The following is a 13,268-nucleotide window of genomic DNA, read 5'->3' on the forward strand; positions in this document are numbered from 1 at the left end:
ACACCTGAGACAGGTTTTAGCTTAGAGTAATATAAATATTTACATATGTGAGTAAGCAGTTATCTGATTCTTTTTTTTAAATTCATGCAGGTTCTATACTTACATTGTATCTCAAGTGAGGGGCAGAGGCTGCATATTTCCTCTAGTGTTTCCCCTGTACATCCAGTATCAATGTGCAATTTCTGTGTGATGAAATCCATGATAAGTCAAACAGGGTCTAAACACCCATCTTCTCCTTAAATGAGGTCTGGCACACACCGTAGCACTTTGAATTAAAGCCTGATGCACATACTGGTTAATGATGCAAATGACTGTTGTTGTTGGATTATTGCCTATCTGTTTTAAATACTGTTTGGGTCTTTCGATCAATTTTCATGATTGTTCTCCGCAAGAATAAATGCTCAAACTCACATTTATTTATTTAGTTTGCTCTACTCATTTGTGTTTGCAGAAACCTTTTTGGTCACATTTCTTCATATTAAGTTCCATGAGCAAGCTCAGGTGATCACATTGATTGTTTTAATATTTTATTAATCAACCATTACTTGTTGATATTTACCTATGTTTTTACTTTCTCATATGGCCCTTCATATTAGTCACTAACTGGTGCATGGCAAGACTGTTGATTGCTTTTTCATGGACTGGAGGTTCCCCAGAAATAAACCAGTGGATATCATTGCTGTCTGTTCCTGCTGGACCTATAAGACATCTGCATCCTGCTGTGCATTGCGCTATGTCATAATTAAACAACCAAGGTTTTCTTCGTGCTGTAGTTATATGCTCCTGCTGTTTTACGATGTGTTAATTTATATTGTATGTAACATGCCATTACCACTGTGAACTGCTTTAAATGGAGCATGTCACTGTTGTGGAACTTGCACGACTCATTATTATTTTTTCTTATAGTGTTGCTGACATATGTGCTCTCTAAAGGGTTTCCTTTTTAGGATTTCTTAGTCATGAATATATGGTGTGCAACTATTTCTGTTTGCAGTGTGGAACCATTCCTCTCTGATTAAGTGCTTACAGAATTTAATTAGCCTCCACCTGAATACTTGCTTATTCAGTTGAATACTTACTTATTGTGCTTTCCAAACTGGTTGAGAAGAAGAATATTATTTCTCTGCATGATGACCTCTGCTATTTGACTATTGTAAAATCCATTTTGCAATTTCGCCCTGAATTCTTGATGTTAGCTAGATTTCCACGGTAATTGTATACAGTAAAGAGCCTACAACTGTCAGTCTTACATAAGTTTGAGGAACACGGATTAGCCTGCATTATTAGTAGACAATTTGCTGTATATTCTGTGAATTGTGTCATTTTTCTGTGCCAAGTGCCTAACTATATGGTTTTCCTTTCTCCATTGTTCCCTAACATTTTGGATGCATTTCTAATACTGACTTGTCATCTGCTAAGAACTTTTTATGGTGACACTATCCCTCTATGACTTGCCAGCCTCACTACTCTGCTATTATTAACACTCTGCTTTTCTTTAAGGAAAACAAATTTAAGTGCAGCACTTATAAACCCAGTTAATGAACTTATAACAGGTCTAGACGAAAATCTTTGCCTTCATATAAAGACTACTTAAAAAGGGACCTCCCAATTTAAAACACATAGTCTGCATTAAATGCCATAGCTTGATGTAGCTTTTTGCTTACATTTTTATAGCTGTAATTGTTTTTTTTGCTCACATTGTGATATCTGTTTAATACATAAAATATGATATTTTCATTTCATTCTGCCTGCTGTACTTTACAAATAAAATTGTTCAAATTCCCATTTGGTAAATTAGGTGCCACACATTCAAGGTTGCAACGCACAATCTGTTGGCATTTCTTGATATTTGTCAATAAAGAAGCCTAGACACTGTATTGGCTAGTCTAATATTTTATTGTGTAACTATTACTTGTTCATATTTAGATGTGTTATTACTTTCTGAAAATGCCTTCAGCAGTAATCAATAAATGGCACATGACACATTTTCATGAAACTCAGTAGGAAACACGGAGTCAAAATACCTGAGCTCTTTCCCTGCCCTAACTCCACTCTCTCCAAAATTAGTTTATTATGAAGCAAAAGGGTGTTGCTGATAGCGCCACCAGATATTGTCATTCCCACTAGCATTCCTGCACCGTATTATATTTCACAATGTTCTCACTTACATCTCATTTCCTATATATGTGCCAAAGAATTGAGGAACATAGTGTGCAGGTAGAATGCACTGATGTGTTTACTGTGTTTAGCATGCAGTCATGAGAACAATATAACACATAAACACATATCATGTTACTACTGGATTCAGGAATCACAAAATGGTGTGTGAAGCAAACACTTGTGAATCGTGCACACTAGTGCATGGAATTCAAATGTCATGTGTCTCTCAGCAGTAGTTAGCTGAAAAGAATGTCAATCAGGAAGGTTGCTGCACAGAGAGATAAAGCTCTCAGTATGAGTCAGACATCCCAGGTTTGACTAGTGGCTTGAATGTTGGAAAGACAAAGACAGGAGAGGATGGGAGTCAGAGTCAGTGCCAGCTTACCCAGCCTGGAGGGACGAAGGTAGTATGCATGCTTCACCACTGATCCCTACTGGTGAATTGAAGAATTGCAAATGGCAGCCATAGTGTCTTAGAACACATGCTGAGTGCAAGCCAGGAAGTAGTCCAGGACAGGTAAAAGACCTTTCTGAGTCTTATTTGAGTAGCAGAATATGCATAGTTTGCAGCAACCATAGAAGATATTATAGTTGTAGAAACAGAGTCAAGCTTGCATGATCAGCAGAATGGTCTGCATCGCTTCCTTTGCCCCTAACTCCTACCTTCATGGAATAAAGGGCTCACAGAGCTTTTAGCCTGAGTGGGGAATAAATGGATCACTGCCCTGGGTCCTTGATCAAGTAGAATAAATGGACTGATAGTATGAAGGAAGTTGTACCACTGGACACATTAGCCAGGTCACTGAAAAAACACAAGTCACTAAAATGCATAGTTTTTAAACTAGAGTGCTGGCAGTTGTAGATGCTTATAAAAGCAGGCCATTTATTCCTTAGTGAAAGAGTGCTGCAGGAGTTCAGTGATACAGAAAACCAATGGAGTTTACGGCAAATACATTATAACTGCACTCTGTAGTAAGATGGAATTTTTAGATAACCATTTCAAGGAAGATCAGTGTGCAGATATTTGTTTTGCTCATCAAACCATTCTTAATGTTCTCAGCCTGAAATTTTGCCTTACATCATTAATAGTATCTATGCGAGAGGATTATGATAGGAACATAGAAGAATACTATGCAAGTGGTCACAGGAACCATGTGATGTCTAGCAATATATACCTTTATGTAAACACAGTTAGAAAATCTTGCTATCCTTAAGGAGCACTAAATAATACTCACCTCCCAAAGCAAACAGAACCATACATGACAACCTTGGAATAAAATTGTGCCTGCTCATCCAAGCATCATGACTACCCTTAAAGGAAGGCAAAGTAGTGCTGTGCTTGATCTATAGATGCAACTTATTCCATGTGCTGAAATATGTTGCGTTACAAACCTATGCATTCAGCTAGTCTTGTTTATTTGCTGGTGTAGATTTAGGCCTTAGAATCAATGTTTTCAGTGCCACCTGTTTTGTGAGAAATAGAAAGCCAAATAGGACCACATCCTTCCATGCTGAAAAAGCAAGATACAGGTCACCTCAAAGAAGCCAGTGGACTAATGAGTTTAAGGAGAGTTTGCAAATTCATTCAGGTAGCTGAAAGATTTGAGGCCTTTCTTTTCTTAGTTAAAAACTGTTGAGGAATTTCCAATGAAACAACATGCTTGGATTTGTGCGTATCAATGGGGGTACTGCAATTAGTGATAGGTCTGATAAAGGAAGGGTGCACTGATAAGATGACTTCTTTGAATTTTGGATATACCTACTTGGAAATTAACTGGGGCAGACAGAAGGACTTCCTGACTATGGTGGAAACATAATGATTAAATAAGAGAGCTGTCCACATAAGAACTCAAGTTTCTTAAGAACATACCTGAAGAGGAGTAACACACATGACATATAAGTTTAGGGCAACCTTTTTGTTGAATACAACTTTGCTGCATTTTTTTGCATTTAGCTTTTGACCATTTTTAGTACACCAAGCATGTGCATGCACTTACCTTTGTTGGAACAGTTTAGTGTCAATAAATGAGATGATAACTGTGCCCAACTTCTAGTCATAAGTAAACTTAGTCAATCACACTTCTTGAATATCGGCTTGGATGCCTGTAAAGTAAATCATCACTCTGAATTCCTTAGCATACTATTTCACATTCTATGTCAGTAGCTTACTGCCATATTGTATGCCCCTACAATTTTTGATTTTTGCTACCGACTGAGCACCAGTGTTGTAGCAGTATCACAGTAACCAGACTGCAGCACATATCTTCTAGTAAAAATGTAATATACATAAAATGATCTATGTCATTGAGTGGGTGCATCACAGTTATAGCAGAGCATGAGATTGCAGCAGCCATAGTCAGCAGCACTATGCTTTATAAATATAAGAAGCAATGTATCTCATATTACTCCCGAGTCTACTTATGCCTCTAGTGCACTTTCCTATATTGACAGGTGGTATGATATTGGGGGAGAGCATTGTAAAATGTGTGTACCTTGCTCCAATGGCATGGTAAGAAGCCATTTGTAAATGATTTGTGCACCTTGGCCATAACACTGGTAGGTTTTACCTACACATGAAGGACTCGTCCACATATCTATTCCCATTGACAGGGGCTGGTTATATCATCCTTTGTAAAGGAGGCTATACTGCCTGGTAGCACTGCAGTGTTGCTCAATGCAAAATGGTTAACATAACTGTCACAACTGCAAATGAGTTACTTCACCACTTTTACAAGCATTATAGTATGAATGTGTGGTGCTGCTTTTTGTGCAGTGTTATTCTGCTAAATACAATCGCAATTAACATATGGCAGTAAGGTCATGCTTTATGTTTTTACTGCATTTGCTTTATCAACTCCCTTTTCCATTTTTCTACATGGTATCAGGGTTTTGTGGCTCTTGTCAGCATCTCTCCCTATTCAATGTCACTCTCATACTTTCTTTGGCAGTCATGCTTGACTGTCACAAGTCTTCTCTCACACAATCCACAGCCTCTTTGCTTGATGCCTGCATTTCCTCTTGCCTTCAACCTGTCTGTCCCAAATCTTCTTCACCAGGTTTTCTTCTGCTCTCTTGCACATGTGCCTGAACCACAGTAATCTGTACTCTTTGACTTTTTCTGAAATTGGAACTACTTTGGCTTCTGCTCTTACATCCTCATTACTTCATTTGTGCCACAGTGTGCATTTTACCATCCATCTTAGGGATTTCATCTCCATCACCTATAGCTTCCTCAACTCTTCTGCCTTTACTGACCAGGTTTCTGTACCATGCAGTGGTACTGGTTGCACCGCTGTTTTGTGCACCATACTTATCTGCTTCTTTTGCTTCTTCGGTCACACACTGCCCCTGACACTGTACCAGTTGGCTGCAGCCTCTCTTATTCTAACTTTGACCTCCTCATTCAGACTTCCCTTCTCCTCAGCCACCCCTTCCAGGTACTTGAAACTGTTAACCTGTTCCACTATTTTCCTTCTGTCTCAATTCTCAGCTTCTTCTGATTTCCCCCATTTGCTGATATTAAACTGTCTTATCTGTACTCAGTTTCATCCCATGTACTGTCACTTTTGCACTCCATTCACCTACCCTTTGCTGAAGTTCTGGCTCAGTGTCTATCTGTAATACCACACTGTCTGCATACAGCATATTTGTTGATCTGCCCATCCAACCTATTTGCTAATATAGTCCATCCCTAGTATGAACAGCAGTGGGCTCAGAACTGAACTCTGACATACACCCACTCTCACTGAAAACTCCTCTGTAAGACTGAACACTGTTCATACTTGAGTCTTTGAGTCTTTGTATATATCAGTTCTTCCAATTTTTGTGGGACTTAGAGCCACCACAGAACTGCCCAATTCGGCTTTCTTGGGACATTTTCTAGCTTCTTCTCAAATATATGTCACATTGGGTCATGCTGCATCCTGATCTGAATCCAAATTGCTCATTTCCCACCTTACTTTCTATTCATTTACTAATCACCCTCTCCAAAACTATCATGAAGTATGAAAGGACTTTGATACCTCTATACTTCCCACAGTTGTGAATATCCCCTTTATTCTTGAACTACATGCTTATTCTCCAGTCATCTGGAATACACCTTTCCTTTTATACTGCTATGAATACCCAGCTCTCTCAGGGGCCATTTTCCCTTATCTCACCCAGCATCTTTATCATGTTCTGAGCCTGCTGCATTCCCTGACTTCATTTTCCTTAGTGCAGTTCTTACTTGGTCGACTTCTCTTGTAGTACAGCTTTTGGGTTTTTTCTTCATTCAGAAGCTGCTGGAAGTACTCCTTCCATCTGCCTTTGATGTCCTGTTGGCTAGTGAGCAGGTTGTTGCTGGCATCCCCTTATAAAGGATGTCTGACTATATCTTTCTGTCTTTACCTTGCAACCTGTGCCATCCTCAAAGTCACTTTTCAGAAATTGGTAGATCTGACGGTATTGCAACTACTCTGTTAGCCCACCAATATTCCTTCCAAGCTTGGTTTTTTCTATCTTTATGGTCTGTCGTTTCTGTCTTTGATGACTTCTTGGACTTCCAGACAGAATTATTCCTGTTGTCTGTTGACCCATCTGGCCCCAGGCGGTCCTCATATCCTGTTCTGGCTGTCTGTCCCTATGTGTGCTTCAAGTCTCACCCATTATCATCGATTACTGTATGAATTGCTCTTTTCCTGTGTGTCCAATTGGCATGATTCTGTCACCAATTCTGATGACATCTTGCACTGTCTTTAATGATATCTTGCACTATCTTCTAAAGCCTCTCTCTCAGTAGCCTGTTCTCCTCTTGAATAGAAGTGAACTTTGGACCCCCCTTCCATTTTTGTCACCTGGATACAGAGGATGTCCAGTCTCCTCTTTACTGTGTCATTCACTTCCAAGCCTCATCCTGTCAGTGTAACTTTACATGCACATTGCTACAGCATGCAGTCTGTGATCTGTGTTTGAGGATACTGCTCACTCACCACAGTAGATGCCCAAAGCAGTTTTTCTATTCCACTCTTCCCCCCATATAGCAACATCTAGAGTATGTGCTGCTACCAACAGCTCCAGTATTAGGTGAGTCTGAAATGGAAACTCTCAGCATGTTTTTTGAAGGTAGGAGGAACCCCACAGAGACACAGGGAGAACATGCAAACTTGGTCACAGGTCAGGATTGAACCTTGTATCTTATGCATGGAAGCTGAAGACGTTAACCATTATGCCATTTGCTTTCCTCTAAGATTATATACATTCTAACCAATTTACTCTGTGATCACAAGTTTATGAACCATGTATAATAGTGGGGAACTTTATTTGCTTGCTTGCTGACTAACTGAAGACTTCCAAGTATGCAATAAAGTATGCCTGTATTTCAAGAGGTATGAGTGATATTTATGGGACTTTTATGAATTACACAGGCATGGTGGGTTTTGTCATGGACCAGCCCTGTATGACTGAATAAAATGTTGATGAATAACCCAATGCTACTTTTCATTGAATGGGTTATTTCCAATAAGTGGATGCCTATTTTCAGGGGATCGGAATTTAACCAGTACACTAAGGAAATTCTTCACCTTTTTGGATACCTGAGAAAGAGATGGTAAATGCATGCAAAGACAGACTGAGGTTGATGTCTGTGCAAACCTGAAGTATGCTGTATCTTTGAATTCTGCATTTGTAACAGCTGAAGAAGGTGGCAAATTTATAAATGGTTTATAAAAGGAGTTAATAAAAATAAGAATGGAGTTGTTTACTAGTGCAAGAGTCTAAACAAGATCTGTTGTCAGGTCTACAGATTCTGAGGTAAACTGAAGCACATGGTACATCTAGGAGAGTGATCTGAACTTCATCCAGTCATGACACAGAGCTCCAGAGTTGTAGAAGTGCTGCATTTGCTGCAAAATCTATGCAAATAAAGAAATCATATCAACAACAAGGAAAGCCCAACACAGAACCATAAGGTAGCAACTATGGAAGGTACATGCAATCAGAAGAGATGTGTAATCTTGACAAGGAAGGAGAGATGAGAACTACAATTATATAAAACCAAAATATGGATGAAAGTGTTACGATTGTTAGGTGAAAGTGGGCAAAAAGAATTTATGATTTAACTTTGGAAGGTGTATAAGAAGTTCCTATGGCTATGGATGCACTGACAAAAATGGGAAGTGATGTTGCTACTTAGGGTTAATGCACAGTTAGAGCAGATTATTATTACTGCCTGGTTTGAGAAAAATAACAGGGTTATCTGATATACTTGCCAACCTAAATTCTGTTTTATTTGGGGGCAAGTGCAAGTTGTTAGAATAGAAGATATGCAAAGGATGGAGAAATGTGTCACAAAGCTAAAAGCTGCATGCTACTCTGGCAGTATACGGATCTTAAGGAGCTTGTTGGCATAATTTGTAATAAAACAAGAAAAAGGCAATGAAATTATGGAGAATAGTACCAGTAAAGTGACAAGTGATACAAATCAAGAAGGAAAAGACAGAAGGAAATGAAGAACAAATTATGTCAGCGTAGGTAAAGGAAGACCTCGTGAGTGGAACTGAACCTGTGGGCAGCATAAACTGGAAATGAAGATGACAACCACTTCAAGGTAAATATGACTCATCATAGTTCTGGGTCTTGTAACTATGAGCCCAAAAATTACAACAACAAAAAAAAAAGTTAAGGAAATACAGGAAGACAGTGAATGCCAAACACTGCTGTACTCTTTAAAAGTTGCTTCCTGTAGGTCAGCAAGTGCCTGTACCCTCTGATGTAGGTGGGGTAAACCCACCATCTTCAAGCATATATCACCTTCTCCTTCTACTCCTCCCTTTCTCCTCAAACTCTCTCTTTCCGGCCTATCTACCTCTAACTATACTCCCTTTACCTCATCATACACTCTTGAACATACCTCACTTCAACTTCTTCATAAATATACCAAATTACTCTCAAACATCTTAACCCCATTATTCATTTAAACACTAATTTCAAACTTAGAGGAGACACCCACCCTAACCCACGTCCCAAGGATAATCCACTGGAACCAATAATTCACTGGAACCAAATACAATTCTCCATACAAATTACTAACTTTAATATCACTCCTACCTCCAATAAATTAAACCTCTTTCTTCTAAACATAAACCTCAGGAGTCTATCAAATAAAATACGTGAATTTCATGCAACTCTCTCATTCTATGCTCCTGACAGAGTAGTTCTGACTGAAACCTGGCTAAAGCCCAAATTAAAGGATAGTGAAATAATAACCCAGGGCTACAACATCCACAGAATGGATAGATTAAACAAACAGGGTGAAGGCATAGCTATCGCCTGTAAAATTATTCTCAACCTTCAACTCCTTGGACCAACCCCCCAAAATTCAATAATGCAGAACTGCTTTTTTTCCAAACTTGTAATAAACTCCAATAAATCTATAATTATAATGGGTATCTACATCATACCTGGAAACAATCCTGCCAAATTTGAGGACTTCCTTCTCTGGATATCCTTAACATTCTCCCAAGAAGCCATTGTTATGGGTGACTTTAACACAGACCGGATTACTTGTTTCACTGACAACTCATCAAATTCCATACACCTATTTGGATTCTCCCAGTTTATACAACCACCAACTAGAGTGGACAAAACATCTAATAGACATTCTGTTCTAGACTGGATATTAACCAACAAACCATCACACACCTACCACTCAGGTTGCCTACCAGATAGTCTCAGTAACCACCTACCCAGCTAACTGGTTAGACAATGTCAACACATCACCAAAAACATTACATTTAGATAGACACAGAACAAAAGCACTTTTTACCTCAAACATTCTTATCTACATTACAACAATGCAACTGTTCCCCACTATTATCAATCCCACTGGACACTGCCATATCATACTTCAGTAACACATTTCCAGGCATCCTAAATAGCCTAGCACCTCCTAGAATCAAGACAAACTATGCTCCCTGGCTGACAAAAGAAAATACACTATTACACAAAACCAGAGATAAAGCCTGTGTTCAACACCAGTCCAACAAAACCCAAACCTCCCTCAATTTATTTCATAATCTAAGAAACAAAGCCAAGAAACAGGTCAAAAATGATAAAAAAAATCCTACTATATTATAATCCAGCAAGAATACCAAAACAATCCCCAAAAATTCTGGACTTCTCTAAATCAACTATTAAAACCAGGTCAACCCAAAACCCCAACAAAGTACTTCAGATAGTGTAGCCACACAATTTAACACCTACTTTACAAACTCTATACTAACCCTAACCCAAACCAACAATACTCCTCTAACCCTTCCCACAGATCCTGACAATACTTCCCACACTTTTTCCCTCAAAACTGTAAAAAACAGCACCATAAAAACTACTCAATAAACGTAGGCCTACTCCTCTCGCTGCTGACAATCTCCCTTCTAAATATCTCAAGTTAGCTGCTGACACAGTCTCTAATCCTATCTCTATCTTAATCAATTGCTCCATAACAGAACAGTATATTCCCAAGATTTGGAAAATTCCCTACATCTCTCAATTACATAAAGGCTGTACCTCTACAGATGTCTATCTGACCACCATCTCCCCCAAGAAACTATAATTTTAGGTGATTTCAATATTGACTGGCAATCCTGTTCTGGCAACAGTCCAACCCATCATATAAACCTTCATGGCTTCACCCAACTAGTCCAGTCACCAACCAGGATAAATAAAAACTCCAGCAAGCACACTACCCTGGACTGGATACTAGTCAGTAAGAGCCCCCAGTCATATATAACAGGCTGCTTATCAGATAGCCTCATTGATCACTCCCCAACATTCCTACTCAAAAAATACCTATACCAAGCTAAACTTGTCATCTACCATCAAATACGTAAAAAACTAAACTTTAACCCACTTACATTCATCTCATCCCTCAAAGAATGTAACTGGCATCCCCTAAAGTACCTCAGTCTTGATGACGCAGTTGAATTTTTTAATACTACCTTCCTGAGCATCCTTAATTACCATGCCCCCATAAGACTTTCCAGAATGAAAGCACAACCCTCCCCATGGCTACAGAAAACCACTAAGTCAGAAATGAAAAATAGGGATAAAGCCTGGGAGCAGCGGCGCAAAACCAAAACCCCCTCAACTAGACAGAAATTCCTAGAACTACGCAATGGAGTTAAAAAGCTAATAAAACAGGACAAATTCCAATACTACCAGTCTGCCCTAGACTCCTCCCAACACATCCCCAAACAATTCTGGTCCTCCATAAACTCCATCCTCCACCCAGGTAAAGTCAGTACCCCTCCTCCTAACATCCCTCACTCCTCCAAAAATATTGCTACCTCATTCAACACACACTTCACACAAACCATACTATCACTAGCTAAACAACACAACCCTCCTCCCCTCCAACCCACACCTTCAACTAGTAGTCACCCCACTGCCTTCTCTTTTTCTCCTGTAACCTACCTCCAACATAAAAAACTCTTAACTAAACTTAAGCCCACCAAATTAGCAGCAGACGACCTCCCAAGTGAATACCTACAAATTGCAGCTGAGGCTCTGGCTCCCAGTATCCATCTTGATTAACCGATCTCTGTCAGAAAGTTACATTCCCACACTGTGGAAAGTATCACATATAATTCCCCACCACAAAGGCGGCCCCTCCACAGAACTAACCAGTTACCACCCCATAGCTATTCTCTCTCCACTTTCCAAAATACTAGAGAGATGCATACATTCTCAGGTCTCAGACTACCTCCTTACTCACAACCTCCTTTCCAATACTCAGCATGGTTTCCGACCAAACCATAGCACCACCACTGCCTTACTCTCCTTTACTAACACTATCCTTCAGCATAAAAACAATGGCTATCTCTCCTCTGCTACTTTTCTAGACCTATCTAAAGCATTTGACATGGTCTCACACAAACATCTTATCTCCGTCCTCAATAACCTATCCTTCTCTCAAGTCAGTCACCAACTGGTTTCAGAGTTACCTGTCTGACCGCCAACAATCCATTGTATGGCAGAATGACATATCTCCCCAACTACCTGCCTCCATAGGAGTTCCCCAAGGATCCATCCTTGGACCCCTACTCTTCTCTTTTTTCACCAATAATCTAGCCTCTGCACCAAACATGGCACACTCATTCAATACACAGATGACTCAACCATCATCTGCTCAGCCCAGTCCCTACCCAAACTGCAAAAAGTCACACAGAAGCCTTTTCCTCTGTTGAAACTTGGTTATCCGATGCCTAATTAATACTCAACCCAAACAAAACTAAACTACTCATCTTCCAACCCACCTAACATATTCAAAACAACTTTCACTTTAACATCACAGCAAAAGGCAACACCACTATATACCCAACTGAACACACCAAATTGCTAGGAGTGGAAATAGACAATAAACTAAAATTTGACATTCAAATATCCATGACCATAAAAAAGTCAACAAAAAACTAGGAGCGTTCTACAGAAATAAGCAACTTCTCACCAAAGCAGCAAAGATTTCATCAGCAAATTCCCAACTTATCTCCACCCTACTTTATACCTCTCCAATATATACCAACCTAAGGCAATGCGATCTAAACAAGCTAGAGAAATGCTACAACAAAATCGCCAAATTTGCCACAGGAGCATCCTACCGTAGTCACCACTGTCTCTCACTTGCTGAACTGGGCTGGCTTGAACTCCCTCACCTCCTTCAATGGTATCAACTATCACTCACTCACAAACAAGTAAACCATCCACTAAATGTCCCATCCCTCCAGAATCTACTCAAACCCTATCGCACCACCAGACCACTAAGATCCAGCAACAAAAATCACTTGCAGATCACTAAAGCCAATAACTCTGCTGGTGAATCACTATTCTCTTGCGCCATAGCCAAATTATGGAACTCCCTCCCATCCACAATTACCTCTGTACCATCATGCACCCACTTCAAAACTTTACTAAAAGAGCACTTAAAAACATGCTGGCTATGCCCTTGCAACTTCCACTCTAATATCACCCACCCCATCCAACCACTACCTTTCTATCCACCCCACTAACTACCTTGATTATAGCAAGCTCAGATGCTCATAAGCCTAGTACTTATTATATAGTACTTATTATAC

The sequence above is a fragment of the Protopterus annectens genome, chromosome 3.part0 (assembly GCF_019279795.1).
Source record: "Protopterus annectens isolate FY-2018-M chromosome 3.part0, PAN1.0, whole genome shotgun sequence".
NCBI lineage: Eukaryota > Metazoa > Chordata > Ceratodontiformes > Protopteridae > Protopterus > Protopterus annectens.